Source organism: Diabrotica virgifera, chromosome 5 (genome assembly GCF_917563875.1).
Source record: "Diabrotica virgifera virgifera chromosome 5, PGI_DIABVI_V3a".
In the NCBI taxonomy this organism is placed as follows: domain Eukaryota; kingdom Metazoa; phylum Arthropoda; class Insecta; order Coleoptera; family Chrysomelidae; genus Diabrotica; species Diabrotica virgifera.
The window spans coordinates 74,443,225-74,466,032 of NC_065447.1; positions in this window are offsets into that span (position 1 = coordinate 74,443,225).

Below are 22,808 nucleotides of genomic sequence, written 5' to 3' on the forward strand. Positions count from 1 at the left end.
TTTTAACTTAGGGGTGGTTCCACCCGTACTCGGGGGTGGAGTTTTTTTTATCAAATTAACACCGGAAGTGGCCAGAGAACCTAATTCTAAGTAATAACTGTTTTATTATTTTTTTTAGAAAACTCAATACTTTTTGAGTTAATCGTGGTTAAAAATTGGCAATTTTCATTGAAAAATGACACTTTTCGGAGACTGTTTTTTGGGAATACCATAAAAATTTTGCATCTAACTAAAAAACTATATAAAACATTTTTGTAGTTTATGAAAAATCAGAGAGATTCATTTTTTCATAAATCTTCTAGTTTTGATAAAAAAAGAGATGGTAGGTGAAAAAAGATTTTTTTGGTGCATGCTCAAATCGGTGTATTCAACTTAAAATAACAGAGAAATTGTCGATTTTAGGGGTATAATGCTACGAATACCTTTTGTAGTGCTTGAAAAGACCTTTAAAACGAGAGAACTGTTAAATATCAGTTACATTCAAATTTCAAACTAAGCGAGATATGGTGCAAAAAACTTATGACTAATGTATTTTAGGGAAAAATGAGAAGTATAGTAACCCCTCATCCACCAGAATTTAAATGCATCGTTTTTCTTCTAGAATACCTTCTACTATAGTGTTATTTCTATATTCAAAAAGTTGGACGGGTTTAAAATGAATTTTTTGAAAAGAATAAGGTCAAATTATAGGGTCCATTTTTAAATTTTCTTAAAAATCTTCCTTTTTCTCCATGTAATTCGAAAGTGATAAGAGATAAGTAAAAAAATACCTTACAAAAATGTAGGTTTTCTTTTAGATAACAATTTTATTTTTCTTTCATTACTGTATCTCATTATCATTTTCGAGTTACATGGAGAAAAAGGAAGATTTAAAAAAATTTAAAAATGCTCTCTATAATTTGATCTTATTTTTTTCAAAAACCATACATTCTAAACCCGTCCAACTTGTTGAACATAGAAATAACACTATGTTAAAAGGTATTGTAGAAGCAAAACGATGCATTTAAATCTGGTGGATGATGGGTTATAATATACATACTTCGCATTTTATCTTAAAATAAATTAGTCATCCTTTTTTGTTGCACCATATCTCGCTTAGTTTGAATGTAATCGAAATTTAACAATGCGGTCGTTTTAAAGGTCTTTTCAGGCAGTACTTACAAAATATATTGATAGCATTATACCCTTTAAATCGACCATTTCTCTGTTATTAAGTTGAACATACCCATTTGAGCATGCACAAAAAAATTTCTTTTCATCTAAAATATCTCTTTTTATGTTATCACTAGAAGACTTATGAAGAAACGAATCTCTTTGATTTTTCATAAGCTACAAAAATGTTTTATATAGTTTTTTTCGTTAGATGCATAATTTTTAAGGTATTCGCAAAAAACCGTCCGAAAAGGCGACATTTTTCAATGAAATTTCAGGCAAATTTTCAACCACGAATAAGCCAAAAGGATTCAGTTAAAAAGAATATATGCCCGCCCGCCGCCCGCCGCCTTTGCGGTGCTGCCGACGGCCCAATAATCCCTAAATTTACGACTTGTGTCCTTTTTGAATGAATAGTGTTAAGAAAATACAATTTGTTTTCTAGAAATGAATACGATGTACTTAAATGTTATTTGATTTTAATTTTTATATTTTTTTTATGTTATGTTTTTATGTTTTTTGTACAGTATTTTTGCCGCCCTCTCATAATTTGCCGCCCTAGGCAACTGCCTATATTGCCTAATGGATAAAGCAGCCCTGCATTTTTGTAATCAGTATTTCAAAAGCTTTTATATGATGTGTCACATCTTGTACTTTCCAATTTAAAAAAATCAAAGTTGTGCCTGTCACCTGAAGACGGATCGCGTAAAGTTCGAAACATGGATACTAGAATATACTATGATTATTTTAAAAATCGACCTGTACGAGCGTTTTGCTTATGTGCTAACAATAAATAAGTTAATAAGGGGGGTAACACTTATTCCATCGCACTGTATATTGTGCATTAACAGACAAAAGAGACGAGATAGAATAGGGAAAAACGTAACAATAGATCCATGTAATTTTGAACGAGTGAAGAGTTTTAAATATCTCGCAGCGGCAATCACCGAAGACAACAATATTACGGAAGAGATAAAAAGGAAAATTCAGGCAACAAACAAATGTATGGATAGGATATCATCCTCAACAATATTAAATCGAAGAGCGTAACGGGAACATCAAAAATCAGGATATATAAAACACTGATTAGACCTGTGCTAATGTATAGTTGTGACACGTGGACGCTGGCAAAAGTAATGAAAAGAAAACTCAGATGTTTTGAAAGAAAAATTCTCATAATTCATAACCATATACTCCTTTTCTCGGTACTCCTTTTCCTTTTCCTTTTGCTTATCTCATATTATGACATTTTCTGTGCACAAAAAGAACAAGGGATGAAATCGTGGTCGAACTTCGTATTGAAATCCGAAAGTCTAGTATTGTAATTGTATAAAAGCACCGATAAAAAAATAGTATCCAGTATTTTTTCATATCACAAAAAAAGGAAAAATAGATTTTTTTCGTTTTTAAAATTAAATGTCAAAAATATTTCACATGTGAAGCGTATTTTCAATAGGTACACTGTGTTCCAACAAAAATTTGACCCCCACATAAACTCGGAAACCAAGAGTTTCTTCAAAATTAAAAAAAAACACGTCAATTTGTATTGGGAGGGGGACGAAGTTTCATGCAAAATGACTGCCCTCAAATGTAACCCCCTACTGCCCCGCATCAACGCATATTTTTTTTTCTCTACACGACTCTCCATTTGATTTAATTTACGGAATAACTTTAAAGAAAATTTTGGATTTAACTAATTTATTGATTCCTCCTCCTCAGTCGTTTCCTCATTGCTGAGTGTCGTGATTCCCTATAATACGAGCAACTATCTCTTTCCATCGTCTTCTGTCCTGAGCTTCCCTCATGGATTCAGAGAATGTTTTTCCACTGGCTTTCTGTACTTGATCCGTCCATCGAGTACACTGAACCAAAAAAGTACGTAAATATAATGAAAAAAACATTGATTCAAAAACGGGGAGCATTAATTTTCGTCCAAAGATCAGTATCATTGGTCCAATGTAAGTAGATACATTAACTAATGCCCAAAAACATTAATTTTTATGAATTAGTACGTTCATTCAATGTACTTTCTAGTTAAGAATCAATGTATCGGTACATTGAATCAATATATCGGTACATTAAATCAATGGATCGGTACATTGAATCAATGGATCGGTAGATTAATTCTTAACTAGAAAGTACATTGAACCAACGTACTAATTCATAAAAATTAATGTTTTTGAGCATTAGTTAATGTATCTACTTACATTGGACCAACGATACTGATCATTGGACGAAAATTAATGCTCCCCGTTTTTGAATCAATGTTTTTTTCATTATATTTACGTAATTTTTTGGTTCAGTGAATGACATCTTCATGTATATTTGTATATAACATACAAATAGTTAATAAGTAAACAAAATGACGACTTAATATCTACATAAATATTTCAAATATAGGTTGAAGCAACGGTTTTTTGCCGATTCTCAAACTAATGTTAAGTATTATCTATAAATTTAAAGAAAAAAAACATATATTTTTAATTAACACAAACAACTTTTTATAATGTAATTTGGAAAAACTGAATAACTAAATATAACAGAAATTGATTCTTCTTATAAAATATATAAATATATATATATTTATATTATATAAAAAATGTATACCTGATATCGTGAAAATAAATACATCTACAATAACATCTTCATAAATACAGCATCTCTCTGGGATTAATTATCACCACCCATACAAAAAGTAAATGGTTGAATGGCATTTTTCTTTGATTTCAAAAATCTAATATGATCCTCGACTCCTTGCTGGTTCTTCCCGATGTAAGAATGATTACTGAAAATCTCTGATGGTATATTTTATTAGTTCGTACAAAATATCGATGTAGAACCCTAAGAATAACTGCATGTTATCCATCTACAATTTATTATAATAATTATTATAAAAAAATAAATCTAAATAGTGAACATAGTTGTATTTTTGGGTATCACTTTTTTTATAGAAATATTTTAATTTATTCTGAAAAAATTGCTAGATGTTTAGATGTTTATTTTTACTTTGATATGTACTACCGACTGCAAGAGTTAATAATATTTTTCAATTATTTACGGTTTAATCACCTAAAGATTTAATTTACTAATCTTTTATAAGATTACACCATTTAGAAATATTTTCAAATGGTTCCTATTTTCTTTTACCTATGTGTCGAATTAGCTTTTGAAAAAATTTACAGAGAACAAAAATTAATTAATACTGGATATGCAGGATTGAATAATGAAATAGGTACTTACATTCCTTAATGTCTTCAACGGTAATCTTTTCAAATAAAAATTTATTTGTTTTATCCTTGATATGACTTTTACACTGAAGAAAGGAGGTAATTCTTTCGAAATTGCTGTCCAATCCATCAATAAGTCCATTTCCATTTCCAAACGCCACTCCAAAGTCCATATCAATCTGCAAAAGTGAAAATAGAAGTACAACTTTTTTTTATAGAAATCCAACAAAATAATTTATAAATACAGTTAAAAATATATGTAAATACATACCTTAGAAAAATCAACCAAATCACTAGTGCCAAACACCGCTCCTCAGAGTCTGCAGGGTGACTGTCTGGAGGAGGCTGCATCTGTTGTCACGTGATTTTTTTACACCAATAAAAACACTTATAGAGTTTTAAGAAATGTATCAGTTTATGTACAAGATCATTGTTATAATGAATTGATCATTGATTCAGGTATATTACATTAATACAATGATTGCGTTACATCAAAACAATGTATCGAGTTATTAATCAAAGTCGAAAACATTGATTTAATGTTACGAAAACATTGATTCAATAAACGAGTTCGTAATTTAAAGAACACTGTTCATTAGTGCAACGTTTTATATTCATTAATTTAACCGCATAATCCTGATGTATAATTTCATATATACAATGAACAAATTATTAGTATTATGAAAAAAGTCATTGGATAGATAAAAAGATTCATTGGTTTAATGATTCTATTCATTATTTTTTAATGAATAGAATTACATTGTAATAATGAATATGGTCATTACTTAATGACTACGTGTTTATAGTATTAACGAAATTTTCATTGAATTAATGTAAAAAAAGTCAATGATTGGCGTTCATTGGTACTATGTACAATATTTTTTTCAGTGTAGGTGAACGACCTCTACTTCTGCGCCCTTCAACGTTTCCCGAAATTATAAGTCTCTCAAGATTATCATCACTTCTTCTTGCAATATGGCCGAAAAATTTTAAGACGGTGGAGAGGCAAATAGAGGAAAGTCGAGTCTGAATATTAAGCTCTTGGAGGATTGAGTGATTTGTTCTGTGTTCCGTCCATGAGATTCGAAGCATTCTTCTCCAGCACCACATTTCAAAGGCGTCAATCCTTTTTCTGTCGTCCGATTTCATTGTCCATGTTTCGGATCCGTAATTAAATATGGGAAAAATTAAGGCACGTACTAATCTTATTTTGGTGTTCTTCAACAAGGAGCGATCTTTCCAGATTTTCAATAATCGACTCATAGCGTTTTTGGCCATGCCTATTCTCCTACCCGTGTTGAGCTGCCCCCCCCCCCCACTTGCAAAAATCAAAAACCAAATAGCCCTGATTTATGAGCTATTTATGAGCTCTCATATTCCGCAAACTAAAAATTTTGAGCTCGTTCCACTGAGCAGGAATTTGATACTTTAGTGGGGGGGGGGGGGCTGAGTCAGCCCCCCCACTACTTAAAAATAGGAATATTGAAGCGGTTTTTGCGGCAGAATTACGAGCTATTTATGAGCTCTTGAAATTATATAGTTTCGATTTTTGAGCTCATCCCCTTCACCCCCAAACAACCCTTTAATTGATTTAACTTAAGAGAAAAATGCTGAGATAACTTAAAATATATCGTATTGCGGATATAATTCCTATAGCTTATATACTCTAAGAATAAACTATTAAATCACGTGCATTTCGATTATTGAGCTACAACCCCTTCGCAAGAAAACCACCCTATCTTCCCGGCTTAAGAGAAAGTTGTACTTAAAATGCATTAAACTAATGATTTGGCGACAACATATCATTGAATAATTTATAAGCTTTCAAATTACGCGCATTTAGATCAGTAAATTGCAATTTATTTTGTATAGTGCAGTCACTGAAAGTAAAAATCAACGATTACCTTCAATTTCGGTGAACCTTTATCGATTTTCACGAAAATTGGTCAGTGGTTAGAGGATACGTCAAGAAACAAAGGTGACATAATACTACCTTGCGCCTTTACCCTGAGGGTGCATACCGCCCCTTCTCGGGGGCGAAAATTATTTTATAAAAAATAACTCCACAAATCAATAAAAGAACAAATTAAAAGTAAAATTTATTATATAAAGTTAATAAAATAAGTCAATACTTTTTAAGTTATTAAAGATTAAAGATTTTAATTATTCGTGAAAAAAATGCATGTTATGAAGCGATTTTTCGTAAATCACTGAAAAACTGTAAATTTTTACAAAAAAGTTAATAGTAGTTTAATTCGTATAGCTTATATTCTAAGAATAAACTCTTAAATCACGCGCCTTTCGATTATAGAGCTACAACCCCTTCGCATGAAAACCACCCCATACTCCCGGCTTAAGAGAGAGTTTTACTTAAAATAATTTAAATTAATTATTTGGCGAATACATATCGTTTAACAATTTATGAGCTTGCAAAATATACGCATCTCAATTATTGAATTGCCATTTTCTTTCTATAGTGCAATCACTGAAGGTAAAAATCAACTATGACCTTCGATTTCGGTAAATCTCCATTAATTTTCACGAATTAACAATAACAATTTGAGGTTTTAACCTGGGGTATATGTCACCCCTTCTCGGGGGTGAAAATTACTTTATTAAAAATAACCCCACAAATCGAGAGAGGGACAAATTGTAAGCAAAATTTGTTATATAATGTGATTAAAATAAATCAATACTTTTTGAGTTATTAAAGATCAAATATTTTAATTTTTGTGAAAGAAAATGCATGCTTTAAAGCGATTTTTCATAAATAACTCAAAAACTGTAAGTTTTTACAAAAAAGTGTTTATCACTAAAATTGAAGCTAATAAAAAATATAATAAATTGCTTACTTGAAAACCCTTTAATGTTAATTTAAAATTAGTTATTGGTAATTAAATGTATATTTTTTATGTGACTCTTCAAATCTAAGGATTCAAGCTTAAATAACGGGAAAGAGATGCATTTTATAACACTTAGGTACTAAATACTTGTCAAAGTACTTAGAAATACCTATCAAAAATGAGCTCTAGAAAAAGTTAATAGCGTCAAAATCCGCTCACCAATTTTCGTGAAAATGAATGGAGATTTACCGAAATCGAAGGTCATAGTTGATTTTTACCTTCAGTGACTGCACTATAGAAAGAAAATGGCAATTCAATAATTGAGATGCGTATATTTAGCGAGCTCATAAATTATTAAACGATATATAGTCGCCAAATAATTAATTTAAATTATTTTAAGTACAACTCTCTCTTAAGCCGGGAATATGGGATGGTTTTCTTGCGAAGGGGATGTAGCTCAATAATCGAAAGGCGCGTGATTTAAGAGTTTATTCTTAGAATATAAGCTATACGAATAAAACTACTATTAACTTTTTTGTAAAAACTTACAGTTTTTCAGTGATTTACGAAAAACCGCTTCAAAGCATGCATTTTTTTCACGAATAATTAAAATTTTTGATCTTTAATAACTTAAAAAGTATTGACTTATTTTAATAACTTTATATAATAAATTTTGCTTATAATTTGTTCTTTTATAGATTTGTGCAGTTATTTTTTATACAATAATTTTCACCCCCGAGAAGGGGAGGTATCCACCCTCAGGGTAAAGGCGCAAGGTGGTACCATGTCACCTTTGTTTCTTGAGGTATCCTCTAACCACTGACCAATTTTCGTAAAAATCGATGAAGGTTCACCGAAATTGAAGGTAATCGTTGATTTTTACTTTCAGTGACTGCACTATACAAAATAAATTGCAATTTACTGATTTAAATGCGCGTAATTTGGAACCTTATAAATTATTAAATGATATGTAGTCGCCAAATAATTAATTTAATGCATTTCAAGTACAACTTTCTCTTAAGCCGGGAAGATAGGGTGGTTTTCTTGCGAAGGGGTTGTAGCTCAATATTCGAAATACACGTGATTTAATAGTTTATTCTTAGAGTATATACGCTATAGGAATTATATCCGCAATACGATATATTTTAAGTTTTCTCAGCATTTTTCTCGTAAGTTAAATCAATTAAAGGGTTGTTTGGGGGTGAAGGGGATGAGCTCAAAAATCGAAACTATATAATTTCAAGAGCTCATAAATAGCTCGTAATTCTGCCGCAAAAACCGATTCATTATTCCTATTTTTAAGTAGTGGGGGGCCCACTAAAGTATCAAATTCCTGCTTAGTGGAACGAGCTCAAAATTTTTAGTTTGCGGAATATGAGAGCTCATAAATAGCTCATAAATCAGGGCTATTTGTTTTTTGATTTTTGTAAGTGGGGGGGGGACCAGCTCAACACGGGTTATTGTCCTACGTATTTCTGTTTCACAAGATCCTGTATTACTGATGTAGGATCCTAGATAATTGAACTCTTTAACCACTTCAAACTGGTCTAAGGCTCCTGTTGTCTGAAGTGAATTTGAATAATCTACTATCATAATTTTTGTTTTTTGTTTATTGATTTTGAGACAACATCTATTGCTTTCGGCATCTATTGATTGGATATCATTAATAACAAAAAACATAAAATTTCATCAAATTAACCAATTAAATGTTCGAAATAAATGGCCTCCTGGTACTTCCATACCCATACAATAAAACAGTCTATTTTCAAAGCTTCTTCGTACATATATGCAAATACTTCCGGTGTCAAATCGGTATTCTGTCACAATCCTTTGTCGCAACTCTGCAAGATCTGCAACCGGAGTGGCGTATGTGTATATTTTTGATTTTAGGTATCCCCACATCCACAAAAAAAAATTCAAAAGCGAAAGATCCGGTGATCTGGCCGACTACTCTATTGGACCCCATCTGCCAATCCAACGCCCTAGAAAAAAGGTTGATTCAATAGCTGTACATAGTAAAGCTTAACTAATTCTATTATTTCTTCACTAGAATATACCATTTTTGTAAGACTTTACAATAATATATCTGATTAATCAGTCGTTCACAAATCTCAAATCAAAGGTAACCTGGTAAACACTAAAGAAGATAATTAGGATCTTTAAAAAAAAATCATATGAAAAAGTGATACTTTTACAACAAAAAAAAATTATTTTCAAAACAGTAGCGTGTTGATATCGATTTGCAGATTGATTGAATTATTGTATTGGAGGTTGCTAAGAACATTTAATTGGTTAATTTGGTGAAATTTTTGTTTTTTTCTTGATAGTACTGATATTCAATCTTCAAAGTTATTACATAAATAAAAAAATAGAGTGCCGTATAGAGAAAAAAATTACCTTTCAAATGATGTTCTACTTGCACTCGACCACACTTGCTATTTAAAAAAAATGGTGGTTCGTGCGGGGCAGTAGGGGGTTACATTTAAGATTTAAGAGCATGAATTTTGAATGAAAATTCGTCCCCCTCCCAATACAAATTGACGTGTTTTCTTAAATATTGAAGAAACTCTTGGTTTCTGAGTTTCTGGGGGGTCAAATTTTCGTTGGAGCACACTGTGTATACTGGTATTCATTGCAGAATATGTTTTATTTTAAATATTATAAATTATAAATGATGCATCAACTAATGTGTGCGTATTATGACAAATTCAACATTCCTAGACCATAGCACAATAATAGGAATGTAGGAATTCAAAAAATAACTTTAAAATGACTATGTACGGTATGCAATGCAGTGTATAGAAGATTGATTTAGAAATTACCTTATTAATTTAAAACATAAAAAAAACTTAAAACAGGGTACAACATACAGTATGTGGCTCTCAATTCAAGCCAGACAGCGAAACGAATAAAGCGACAAGGCGCTGTTGCCAAATTTGTTAAAAATTATTGCACTACAACAAAAAACAATCTTACAAAAAAAACTTTAGTCGAAGAGATTGATTTTTAGGAGACTCATAAGGAAATTTAAATAAGTAGCAATTCTGTATCAAATAGTCATTCATTAGCATAATAAAAGCGATTATCTTAACAAACTAAAACATTTTTTTCTTTGGAAAATAATTAAATTTTAAAAGTTGACAATAAAAATCAAAAAATCTATCTGACCCAAATCCTGTGGGTAAGATGGCATACTTCTTCTTCTTATACTTGTTGTAGATCTGTCGATCTGTTAATTCCGACGTTGAAGTATTTCTTGAGAGGTAAACTGCCAGCTACCTACAGTAGGAAAAATGAAAGAATACCCATGAACGAACATGTAAAACACGCTGTATTTTCCTGTCACCGTGTCACACAAAAAATTGGCCAGCGCAAGTACATGTAATAATAATTATTACATGTACTTGCGCTGGTCAAGTTTTTGTGTTACACGGTGACAGGAAAATACAGCGTGTTTTATATGTTTGTTCATGGGTATTCTTTCATTTTTCCGACTGTATATCTCCATCTTTTTGGTGGTCTCCCAGGTGGACGCTTGTTAACTGGTTTTCCTTCAAGTGCAATTCTTGGTAGTCTGTATCCTCCATTCTTTTTACATGACTGAACCATTCTCTTCGTCTTTGCTTACCCCACCTTACTACATCTTGCACCCAACATTGTTCCCTGATGATGTTGTTTCTTATTCTATCCCTTCTTGTCTTCCCTGATATTGCCCTTAGTGTCTTCATTTCGGCTGTTCGTAGCATCCTTTTAGTTTTATTGGTGTCTTCTCTTGATTCAATACCATAGGTCATAACAGGTCTGATGCAAGTCTTATAAATTCTAACTTTGCTGTCCATTGTCGTACATGGATGGCATACCTACACTAAACCTTCTATACTCAGATCCAGGCACTATTTTACTTGCAAATATCACAAATTATAAGTTTAGCCGATTTTGGTAATCCAATGGACTCTGCGTGACACCATTGACTTCCTTGTCACTGGAAGCTGCCGACGTGATTCTGTGTTTAACCTGTCGAGCAGATTTAGTTAAAATGGCTGCCTTTTTTTCTTTAACGATAGCTTTTAGTTGTGTTAGATCTGGAGAGGTATTCAGCATTCAAAATTTATCCTTGTTATAATTAGCAATCGTTTTATTTGTGTAGATTTGGGCAATAGAAAAATATCTGTTGTATTTAGATTCTGTTGAACGAGTTTGATTTATTGGACTGAGAGTTCATAGAGTCTGAAGACCCTTTCTGTGTTTGATTATGATTAAGTACTCGTCGGCACTTAAGATCCTGCCTGAGTTTGGTCATTTGATTGAGAGTTCACATGCACTGAAGACTCTGCCTCAGTATGGGAGCTTGTAGAATTAGAAGGGCCTGCTTCAGTTTGGTCATGATATCGAGAAGTCTGGAAATCTAAAGACGGAGCCTCACCAAACGAAGCTCAATTCCAAATGAAGGTCTTGGTACTAGGCATTGTCTGGTACGATAGGAACAGAACAATCTCCAAGATCATAATCAGTGACATTTGCAGGCGAGAACATAGACTCGGGAAATATATTTTCATTCAGCGGAAAAATGCCTGTGACAGCAGGCCATTCTGGCTATTGCTAACCGTATTGGCGTTTTATATTGTCTTTAGTATTAAAAAATAGTCATTCAACTGCTATAGTACCTATAGAAGTTAGAAACAGTCTTAAACCTGCCACAAACTTAACAGTTGGTGAACAAACCGTTAAAAGACGGTTAAAGGAGGCTAATATGAATGCTCGAAGACCAGCTACAGGTCGCTGGAGCATCGTGATTGGAATTCAGACGATTGGAGAAATGTGATATTTGCCGAAGAGTCCAGATGTTGCCTACGTTCCCCGGATGGTCGCGGAAGAGTCTGAAGAAGACATAATAAACGATATGCCAAGTATCCTTTTAGCCTTAGAGTAAGTTTTCAAGGGGATTTAGTCATGGTGTGGGCTGGTATATCTTCAAAGACGCGTGCAGAATTGTACGTTGTCTCTAGGGGATCTCTAACTACTGAAAGATACTACAAGATTATTATGTTCTCCCATATACACCATTTATTGGAGAAAACTTCATATGACATGACCAGCGCACAGTCCCTATTAAAATCTCAGCGAGCATGTTTGGGACAGGCTTGGTATTCGAAGCCGGATACTTCTCTTACCTTAGGTCAGCACAAGGGGGCTCTTTTAGAGGAACGGGAAGCAATGTCACAGAATGAAGTTTTAACTTAACTAACAGTATACCCAGAAGAATGAATTAGCGTTATATGTACAGACTCGTGTAGGTAATACGAGGTATAGTCGGTTCGCTAAACTCAGACACAACTGGCTAGTGATTTTAGTAACTAATTTTGCCAATTTGGTAAAATTGGCAAAGAAAATAATTACTAAATAGTTAATAATTACTAAATGGTTAATAATTTTGCCAATTTTGGGAAAATTGGCTAAAAACAAAAAAATTACCGACAAAATCACTAGCCAGTTGTATCTGAGTTTAACGAACCGACTATATTAATGAAATCGAGAAGGAGTAGGTTTCCTTATTATTTTTACTTTGTTATTGAATATAGTTATTGCATAGGTACCAATTTGTTTTAAATTATTTTTTTGTGTTAACTTGTAAGTTTGTATAGTTTTCTTTAAATAAATGTTTTTTGTGCAAATTTCCTGTCCAAATCACACCTTGTTTTCCCTCCACGTACATCCTCCATTGCTTTTGATGCTAGAAATTTTTTGAAAAAACAAAAGTAAAGCTTTTTAAACACTTTTAAAGTTGTAATAAGTTTTCCCCAAAAAGTGCTTCAGTTTTTGGTTATTTCATGTTGAAATATTTGATTTGGAATTTGACGGATATGAACCTTTTTTCATTAGCTATAACTATGCTTCTACTAGGTCTAGAGATTTCATAGGTACACTATTTTTTAATTTTCTTAATTTTTAATTTTTTGTTTCATTTTTAAAATCTATAGGTTTGTTCGAACACAACGAGGAACCGTCATGTAACAATCACGTTACTATAAAATAATACGTTCCATGCGTTCCGTATCTGTATATCGTGCGTTCCATGGGTTATTTTGTTTACTGCGCAGGACGGTGATCGTTATATGGACGGTTTCTCTTTGTGTTGGAACAAACCTTATAATTTGGCTTAAATTTTTTTCGATAAAATACTTTGCTAATACTAATTTAGGGTTGCATTTTTTAGAGGAGTCAATTTTATTTTTTTAATGTGTAGGGGGGTTCAGTAGAAGCTTAAGTTCAAGTTTTTGGGGTCGCCACACTTGTCCCCCGGACGCCATCTTGGAAAAAGGGGTGCAAAGGGCTTTCGCGCTGTATCTCCTAAACTAGTAAACCTACAGAAAACTTAATTACACAAAAATGTAGCAAATTAAATTTTCTACAATTTTATATTTATTACTTTTTATCGTCAAGTGACCAACAAAAAAGTTATAAACAAAAATAAGAGAAAATTTTGTAAGAAGTTTCCTTTTGGAGGTTATAACTTTTTTTCGTTTATTTCACAATAAAATAACATCATAGCGATTTTGTAGAGGATTTTTCAACGAATAATTTCCACTATAAAGTTGTTTAATTTTATTTATTTATCTAGGTTTTACAGCGTTCCAAACTTGACCAGATTCTCGAATTCTCGTAGGAATACAATAAAACTTTTACTTTTCTATCTATATATTTTATTATGATTTTAACATTCCTATGCTATTATTAAGCTATTTTTGACCCTTTTCCCCGCTACCTATGAGGTAGAGTCTGGAGGCGCGTTTTTTGTGTGGTATCCCCAATAGGCCTAATCCACGGACAATTTCTAGACAAAATATTATTTATTCTTATATGTTGAAAAAGGTCTATCATAGTTATTATTTTTTCATTTTTTTCGATGGTTCAGGCTGTGAGTCAAGATCTGAATCAGTATCCGAGGTGAATTTTTGTGGTATAATGAGAGTTAGAGTTGGCGTCATTGTCGGTAATTCATGTTCCAATTCATTTTCTTCAATAATTAATGTTGATATGTCCACAATGTTGCTGGAACTTTCACCACCACAATGAAGGCACACTGCTGAACATTTGAGGTTTGCTTTTTGCCAACCACATGCACTTCCAGTTTCCATTGCATCTGCAAAATATGAATTTAATAAGCTCGGGAGTACTGGAGGCTTGGAAGTTTGGATTGGTAGCCACAATTTTCCATGCTTTTTCCAGCAACAATCTTCTGGATTACAATGTTTACCGAGCCATGACTGAATCTGGTGATACACTCGGAGTCTGTGGAAACGGGCTGCATCATGTGTTGGAGGAAGTGAGAAGAGGTGAAATGCATTTTTTGTCACTGTTTTAGCGAATCGTTTGTATCTCAGGGTTTCCAGAGAATCGTCTTTATTTCCGCCATATAAAGACACCAAAAACGTTCGCCGACAACAGCGAGTAAAGATGGCTCGACTTTCCCACTGACAAATAATTTTCCCCAGAGGTTTCCTACAAATAAAATAACCACCACTCATGGTGCGCGCTTACAAAAACACAAAATGCTTATCTAATCACAAAAATATAAATTTTACCCACAAGACTCCCAATAGTATTTTCTATAAAGCTCAAAATATTTTTCACAATTTTTAATACGACTGCACGTGGCCAAATAGGTAGCACAACTGTAAGAATAAGTTAAGTAGAGGAGAACCGACTGCTGTGCCACCTAGGATAAATTATAATAATAAAAGTAATAGCAGGCAGTTATTCAGTCCGGTACGGAAGAAGATTGACGTAACTGCAAATTTTGTCAATTCCTGTTTATTGCGTAATTAACTTCTAAAATACTATGTACAGATGATACAAAAACGACAGAACTGTAAAAATGTGCTGAGCCACTATAGGGTAGTTGCGTCGTTACTGAAATACGCGCTATGTAGTTCAGACGCATAATGACGCAACTGTAGATAGGGTTGAAAATGGGGCGATTACTGGACGATTACTCTTCATTTGATCCCTATTTTAAATATTTAAAAATCGTTTTTTTTTGCTCTTCTGAAGAATTTTGCATTTTGAGCTTGCGTCATTCTTCTTTTGGACCGGCGAATTTGTCCTCAAACAACTTCTTGCTTCTTGGGCCTTTTCTATATTAGGGTTCTAAGTTTTATATTGGGGAGAAAGGTCAAAAATAGATTAATAATAGCATAGGAATGTTAAAATCATAATAAATTGTATGAATAAAAAATATATAGATAGAAAAGTAAGCCTAACGTTTTGTTTTTATTGTATCCCTATGAGCATTCGAGAATCTGGTCAAGTTTGGAGCGCTGTAAAACTTAGATAAATAAATAGAATTAAACAACTTTATAGTGGAAATTGTTCGTTGAAAAATCCTCTACAAAATTGCTATAATGTTATTTTATTGTAAAATGAACAGAAAAAAAGTTATAACCTCCAAAAGGAAACTTGTTGAAAAATGTTTACTTATTTATATCTTTTTTGTTGGTAACTTGACGATAAAAAGTAATAGAAACAAAATTGTAGAAAATTTAATTTGCTACGTTTTATGTTGTAGGTATTAGATTTTCCGTAGGGTTGGTAGTTTACGAGATAATAGCGCGAAACCCCTTTGCACCCCTTTTCTAATATGGGGGCCGGGGGACAAGGGTAGCGACCCCAAAAACTTGAACTTAAGCTTTTACTGATTCCCCCTACACATTAAAAAAAAATAAAATTGACTCCTCTAACAAATGCAAGCTTTGACCCAAAAAATGTGACATTTCAATGGACTATTACTTTTTGAGTTATTTGCGAAAAACTGTTTAAAAACGTGTTTTTTGTTGAAAAATTAATATGTTCACTCGCAAATAATAACTCGAAAAGTATCAACTTAGTAAAAAAATTCTATAGAACAAAAGTTGCTTAGAATTAGTCAATTTATCCGTATCCGGACTTATTTATTTTGAACGTAAATTGTTTCATCCCTGAGAAGGGGTGAAAGTCACCCCAGGGCAAAAGCACACATCGGCACAATATCACTTTTTTCCTTGATATGTTAGCTATGTGTATTCCAAATTTAATGTCAATCCAAGCAGTTCTTTAAAATTTAGAGGTTTTGAATATTTTACCGTTAGTGAACGGACAAATGATGCCCGTTTGTCGTACCGGTCACCGGTGAGTGTAAATTGCTATACTTAATTCTCGTCTAAATTTTTTATTTTAAAAGATGATATTTACGAGTGCATAAAAAATATTGAGTTAAAATAACCCAAAATATTGGGTTAATGTACTTCTACTTTTTGATGGGATATTCAGCGGACAAACTTGGCACCCCTGCAGTTTTCGCACACCGCAACACATGCTTTATAAAGTATACCCGACATACATACACTCCTTACTTCGTCCGTCGCGAATATTCCTAGCAGTGTTTTGTAGACATAAAAATGCTTGTCCTGCATTTCACATGACCCCTTCATGTACACGGCTGGGCCAGAGGATATACATATCTGCTTCCTCTTGCTTGAATTACGCACAAAAAGCGGCATATGTTCATGTACGACGACGACGACGGCCGTAAGAAGTCCGTTTTTATTCTTTTTGTAGAAATTCAATAACCGCTGAGGGGATGTTTTAACTTTTTTGCTTTTCCTGTTCTTTGTTCCAACTTAAAAAATGTCTAGTCATTATGTGCCGTTCTCGAAGGGGTACCTACCGTGGAAAAAGCGAGACCAGTCGTTAGCACTTTCTAATAAACGATCTGGTTATATAATCATTTGAATCAGTATGGTGGTGTAGGTGTAGGTAATGATATAATTAATGATACGATGTAGGCCTTAATATAATTATTATTTATTGCAACTCAACAAGCATTGAAGGCATAGGGCTGAAATACAATTATTAATATCATACTTATATACCTATTACAAAGCTTATATCAAGTGGGAGTCTTCTTCAATCATGCTCCTTGCCTACTAAATTGATTTACTATTCTCCTACATTCATCCCTCTTTGTTGCTCTTTCTTCCCAACCATCAATTCCCTCTTTTCAGAGATCTTCCTGTACGCTATCACACCATCTTTGTCTAGATCTTTCTTTCCATTCTCATCATGTGTCCCATCCATCTCACTCTCTGTGCCTTTATGAAGCCATGAAGCTACTGATGCTTTGTTCGTTATACAGTTTCTCTACAGAGCCTATTTTACTTCAAATCAGGCCCGAGGCACTACACAATTTTCGGGCCCCTAAATATGATTTAATAATAATAATAATATTTTCTTCCCACAGGATATTTTCTTTAATAATATTTTCTAAGAACACACCTCACAAAGGCACAAAAACACCATCCTAAAAGTGCAGTAGAAAGAACAACATTACCACGGAATTTAGGAGGAAGAGGACTTATGGATATAGGTGAGCACAGGCGCGGATACAGAGGGGGTCAACGGGGCTATGAACCCCCCTATTGTATTTAGTATATAAGCATTTTTCTATTATTTATTATTTTTTTCTGCCAACTCTTATTTTCAAACGACCAGTAAGTAAGTCTGGACCCCCTATTATGAATTTCTAGATCCGTGCCTGGGTGAGCAATTAGATAAACAAATTGCTAATTTAAGAAATTATTTTCAGTTGCAAGCTGGTACATCTACTCTACATCGCGCTATATGCGCAGTAGATGACACAACACCGATCAAACAGAAATGCGCATAAACCACCTCACTAAAGACGAAAAAATGGGCACCTGGATGGGTAAACCTCTGCACGGGCGACATCTCAATGAGGTCAGCCAAGACTATGTCGACAATACAGCGTCGAACTATTGGTTGACACCAGGAAAGACCGGGTTCTTATGGACCTTGTCTGTAATATAGGGATGATACAATGGAAACGGAGGGTTCATTACTGGCCATTCAGGATCAGGTTATACCAACCACAAATTACCTGAAATATATCATCAAAGACCCTCAGGTTCAAAACGACAGATGCCGATATGGATGTCAAGCCCAAGAAACCATCCAACATCTTTCTGGGGGCTGCCAGGCATTTGCTGCAACTGAATACAAGGAACGGCATGACGCAGTGGGAAGAATCCTTCATCAAGAGATAGCTATCAAGCTGGGACTTCTCCAAACGGACCATCTCCCGTATTATCAATACGTCCCTGAGAGTATGCTTGAGGATGGCAACTACAAGCTATACTGGGACCGCACTGTGCTCACAGACCAAGGCACATAATAGACCAGATCTCGTACTAGTTAATAAATTAACAAGACAAACAACACTAATTGATGTGGCGATACCTAACAACAATAATCTACGTAGTAAATTTACTGAAAAGATCGCCAAGTACAGAGATCTGGAAATTCAAATACGAAGGCAATGGAGAATTCAAAGTACCCAGACGATACCGATTATTATGTCTACTACTCAAATACTCAAAAACTTATATCAAAAAGGTGGCAACATACTTTGACCGAGAAATAAACCAGGAAAAGTCAAAGTATGTACGTGATACTCGGAAATACAGAGCACAAAGAAGATGGTCAGTTTACTTTCATATCTAATGAATTAAGGAAATATTATTTCGAGTTGCTATAGAAGAGAAAGGTCAGTAAGAATAGAAACTGAATGCCAGATTAGCAAAGGGAAATAACAAGATGAGAAGCCTAAGGCAGGCTTCAAAGAAACATGAAACGTAAATCACGTTTCATGGAAATAAAACACTGCTAAACAAATAGACGTCCGGCCATTTATGAAACTTTCCGAAAATAAAAATGTGTTATGTTATCACTCGTTTCATTGGTAGGCGGACTTCAAGATTTGTTTAGCCGTATTCAGTGGCGTAACAAACTCCGTCGGGGCCCCCCGCAGAATTTAAAATGGGGCCCCTTTTAACCAGGGAGCAGTCGCGCCGTTAGAAAAAATCCAACTTTTTATCATTTTCCGTGATAACTTAATGAAACATTTTGCAACATAACTTTCCACTTGTAAGTACCTCGAAGAAGGTTGTAGTAATGCGTAGGATTTTTTTTTTGATTTTTTTAATTTCATTTTTATTTTTTTTGTGGAATTTATGGCTTGGGTGGGAACCAATTAGTTTTAAAATTGTTAGAAATAGATATTTTTAACATAACAAGCAAACAAAAATATTATAAAATTGAAATTTGTTTTAAATTCGTATTGTTAGATTTTGTTCTAGGCGCGACTGCTTACATGACAGAAGTGAGCGCGACTGCTCCCGCGTTAAACAATTACTAAATACAACTTATTTAACAAAAACTTTTTTGTGTTAGCGTTATCATTCACTGTTCATAACAACTTACATTTCTCATCTTTATTGGTATACAGACCCATTCCGACCCGGGGTGAAAGGGGAGCCGCCCTAAAATAGGGAAAAACAAAAATTTTATTAAATTTTACAAATTGGCAATGAAAGAACAACGTTAACGATATCTTATAGTTACCTACATCACAAAGAAAAAAAAATATGTGCATAAGTACAGTGTGGGTGTAAAATGTGGTAATACTAATACAATTTTACCTACATAAATCTGAAACTTACACAAATTATTTTTTAAACATCGTACTAAACCATGTTTTATTAATAAATATATATCAAAACTTTTATTCAAATATTACGTCTCAAAAAATGTAATTTTTGAAAACTTCGTAGTTTTACAGAATAACTACCACTTTTAACTGGATATTACTTAAATGTAAATGTAAACGCCTATATTACAATTGTATTGGTGTTTTTTTAAAGCCTAAGGTGCAATCTTTAAAATGTAATTATTTTACTTTGAAAATGAAATAAACAACTTCTTTTGTTGTTTTCTGTACAACTTACCTACAATACATTTAATAACCAGCTTTAAAAATAGTAAATGTTAAAACAATTCTTTCTTGATTTCTTATACAGTGTGTTTGCGTAGCTTGGAACCTATGGAAAACTTTTTTATTACATATCTATATTACGAAAAAAAGTTATTCTTCATAAAATGCTCTGCATGGTATAAAACCTAAGTTGCAATAATCAGATATTAAATTTTATTGATTTTATACGAGGCATATCAAAAAATATTAATTTCGCTCAATAGTATTTATACTACCTTTATATTTTACAATATTGAAAAATTTTATTATAAAAAGTTGTTCGCAATTAAAAACTATGTTTAAATATGCAATTATATCATTCCAGTTGAAATATTGTGAACTATAAAGGTACTTAACTCTTTAGAGAGAAATTCATATTTTTCGACGTACCTCGTATAAAGTTGGTAAAATGTAATATATTACGATTGAATCTTCGTTTTGAGATAATGCAGAGCTTTTTATAAAGAATCTGGTAAGAATTTTATAAAGAATTTTTTCGTAAAATTAAAAAATTAATAATAAAATAGTTATTATAATTGTAATAAAATGATGTTGGTTATCGGTAATTTGAGAAATATTTGGAAAAATTAATTTTTTATTTACAAGGATGTCACGCAGACATACTGTATAAGTGCTCAAAAAAATTTATTTTGAATTTTCAAATTGTAATGTCTGACAGGGCCGTAAATACCATTGGGGCAACCGGGGCAGTGCCTCGGGGCCTCCGGCGAAGGGGGCCCCGCGATTGTAATCGCGTTATACTGCCTATAGGCAATATAACGCGATTAAAAACCTACATTAGAGCCGAAGAATGTAAGTATTCATAACATTAATATGTAGTATATTTTTTATGAAAACAGAAAAGATGTTATATTGATGGTAAATATTTGCAAAATATTTAGCTTAAAATAATGTGATTTCAATTTTTTTTGTGTTGGTCAACTAAAATAGCAATATGTAGGTAGGTACAGGAAACTTCAGTCATGGAGTACATTAAAATGCGTTTTCAAGTGGTTAAATATAAATTTTCCCGGACTCCTTCTGCTGGGTGATTAACCCCAAACCCCCCGATGGGGGCCCCCAGATCACGTTGGCCCCGGGGCCCCAACATCGTACTTATGGCCCTGATTTAATGTCATATTCGAATTCAGCATAATCAAAAAGCAAATAGAAACATTTTTGAACAAAGTAAAATGATGAATTCACCGATATCTTTTAAAATTATTTAATATAAAACCGTTTTATTGTTTAAAGAATTAATAAACAATTAGAGGCATCTGTGAGTAGAACTTTTCACTTTAAAATAAGATATATAAGCTAACAAAAAATGTTTTAGAAAAATATAAGTTGTTTGATTTTTTCCGAAACCGAAACAATGCAAGTTTTTCTACATTGACTCCCCTAAAGCGTAAGTGTTATAATTTCCTTATCTTACCGTTTATCGGTTGAGAGATTGTCCAATGATTACACAAGAAAAGTCGTCAATAATTGTTAAATAAATGCGTACCAAACTGATGCAACTATAACCGTAAAACAACACAAACATAAATAACATTCAATGCAAACAACCAATATGAAATTACTGGCGATAATATTGTATCCAAATACTAAAAGTAACTAAAGAACAGAGAGAAAGAAAACCCATTTTTAGATTTAAAAATATTGTTCTTAAATTCGGCAAATTGCAATTCTAATATCTTTCAATAGTCACGTACAAAGCATTATATAGTTTATTGTCCCTGCCATAAAATTTCGGTAGGCCGGAAGGGATTAAGTTTCTAGATATTATGAGATGATTCACTTGGCAAATACGTCTAGTTAGAAATTTTTACGTTTTTAAATTTAAACAGAGAACGTAAAATAATATAACAATAACAGATTTTTACATAATATCAGATGACAATATGGGGCCCTTAAGCGATTGGGGCCCCCCCGCAAGCTTCATGCTGCGGGGCCTTCTGTTACGCCCCTGGCCGTATTTAATTTTCATGAAACCTGTTTTACGTTTCATGTTTCATGTTTTTCGTTTCATGTTTCGTTGGTGTGCGGCTTGCTTTAGACCACTGATGAAATCCAAATATGTATCGAGAAAACAAATAGTCTGGGCAGATTATCGGAGAATAGGCCATTTTTGGGAAAAGTTATTTACCAGCAATTTTATTGCTGGAATCGAATCTTATGCTTGTATACAGGGTGTTAGTAAATAAGTATGAAAAATTTTAAGGGCTAATTCTACATGAAAAATTAATGCCGGTTTGCTCTATAAATATATCTCCGCAAATGCTTCGTTTCCGAGATACAGGGTGTGGAAATTTTTATTTCAAACTGCCAATTTATTTATTACTCTAAGACCAGTTGAGCTATGAAAATGAAGTTTGCTGAGTTTTAGTTACTACGCATTTTTTGACATACAATTAAGAATTTTGTATTTATCATTGGCGCGCCTACGGGTAATGGTCTGAATTTTTTTTAAGAAAAATATAGTACGCCACTGAAGTATTTCAAATTAAAAATTATTTTTAAATTCCACGTTTAATTTATGATAAAAATCATTTCTTTCCTTTTTTCATATGGTGCACCGTTTTTATGCAGAAAAATAAAACATCTTGGCGCGTATTTTTCATTTTTTTTTTAATAAATTATCAAGAAATATTCAATATAATAATACTAAACTGGAACAATAACAGAAAATATTACTAATAAGATTTTAACTAGGTGCAG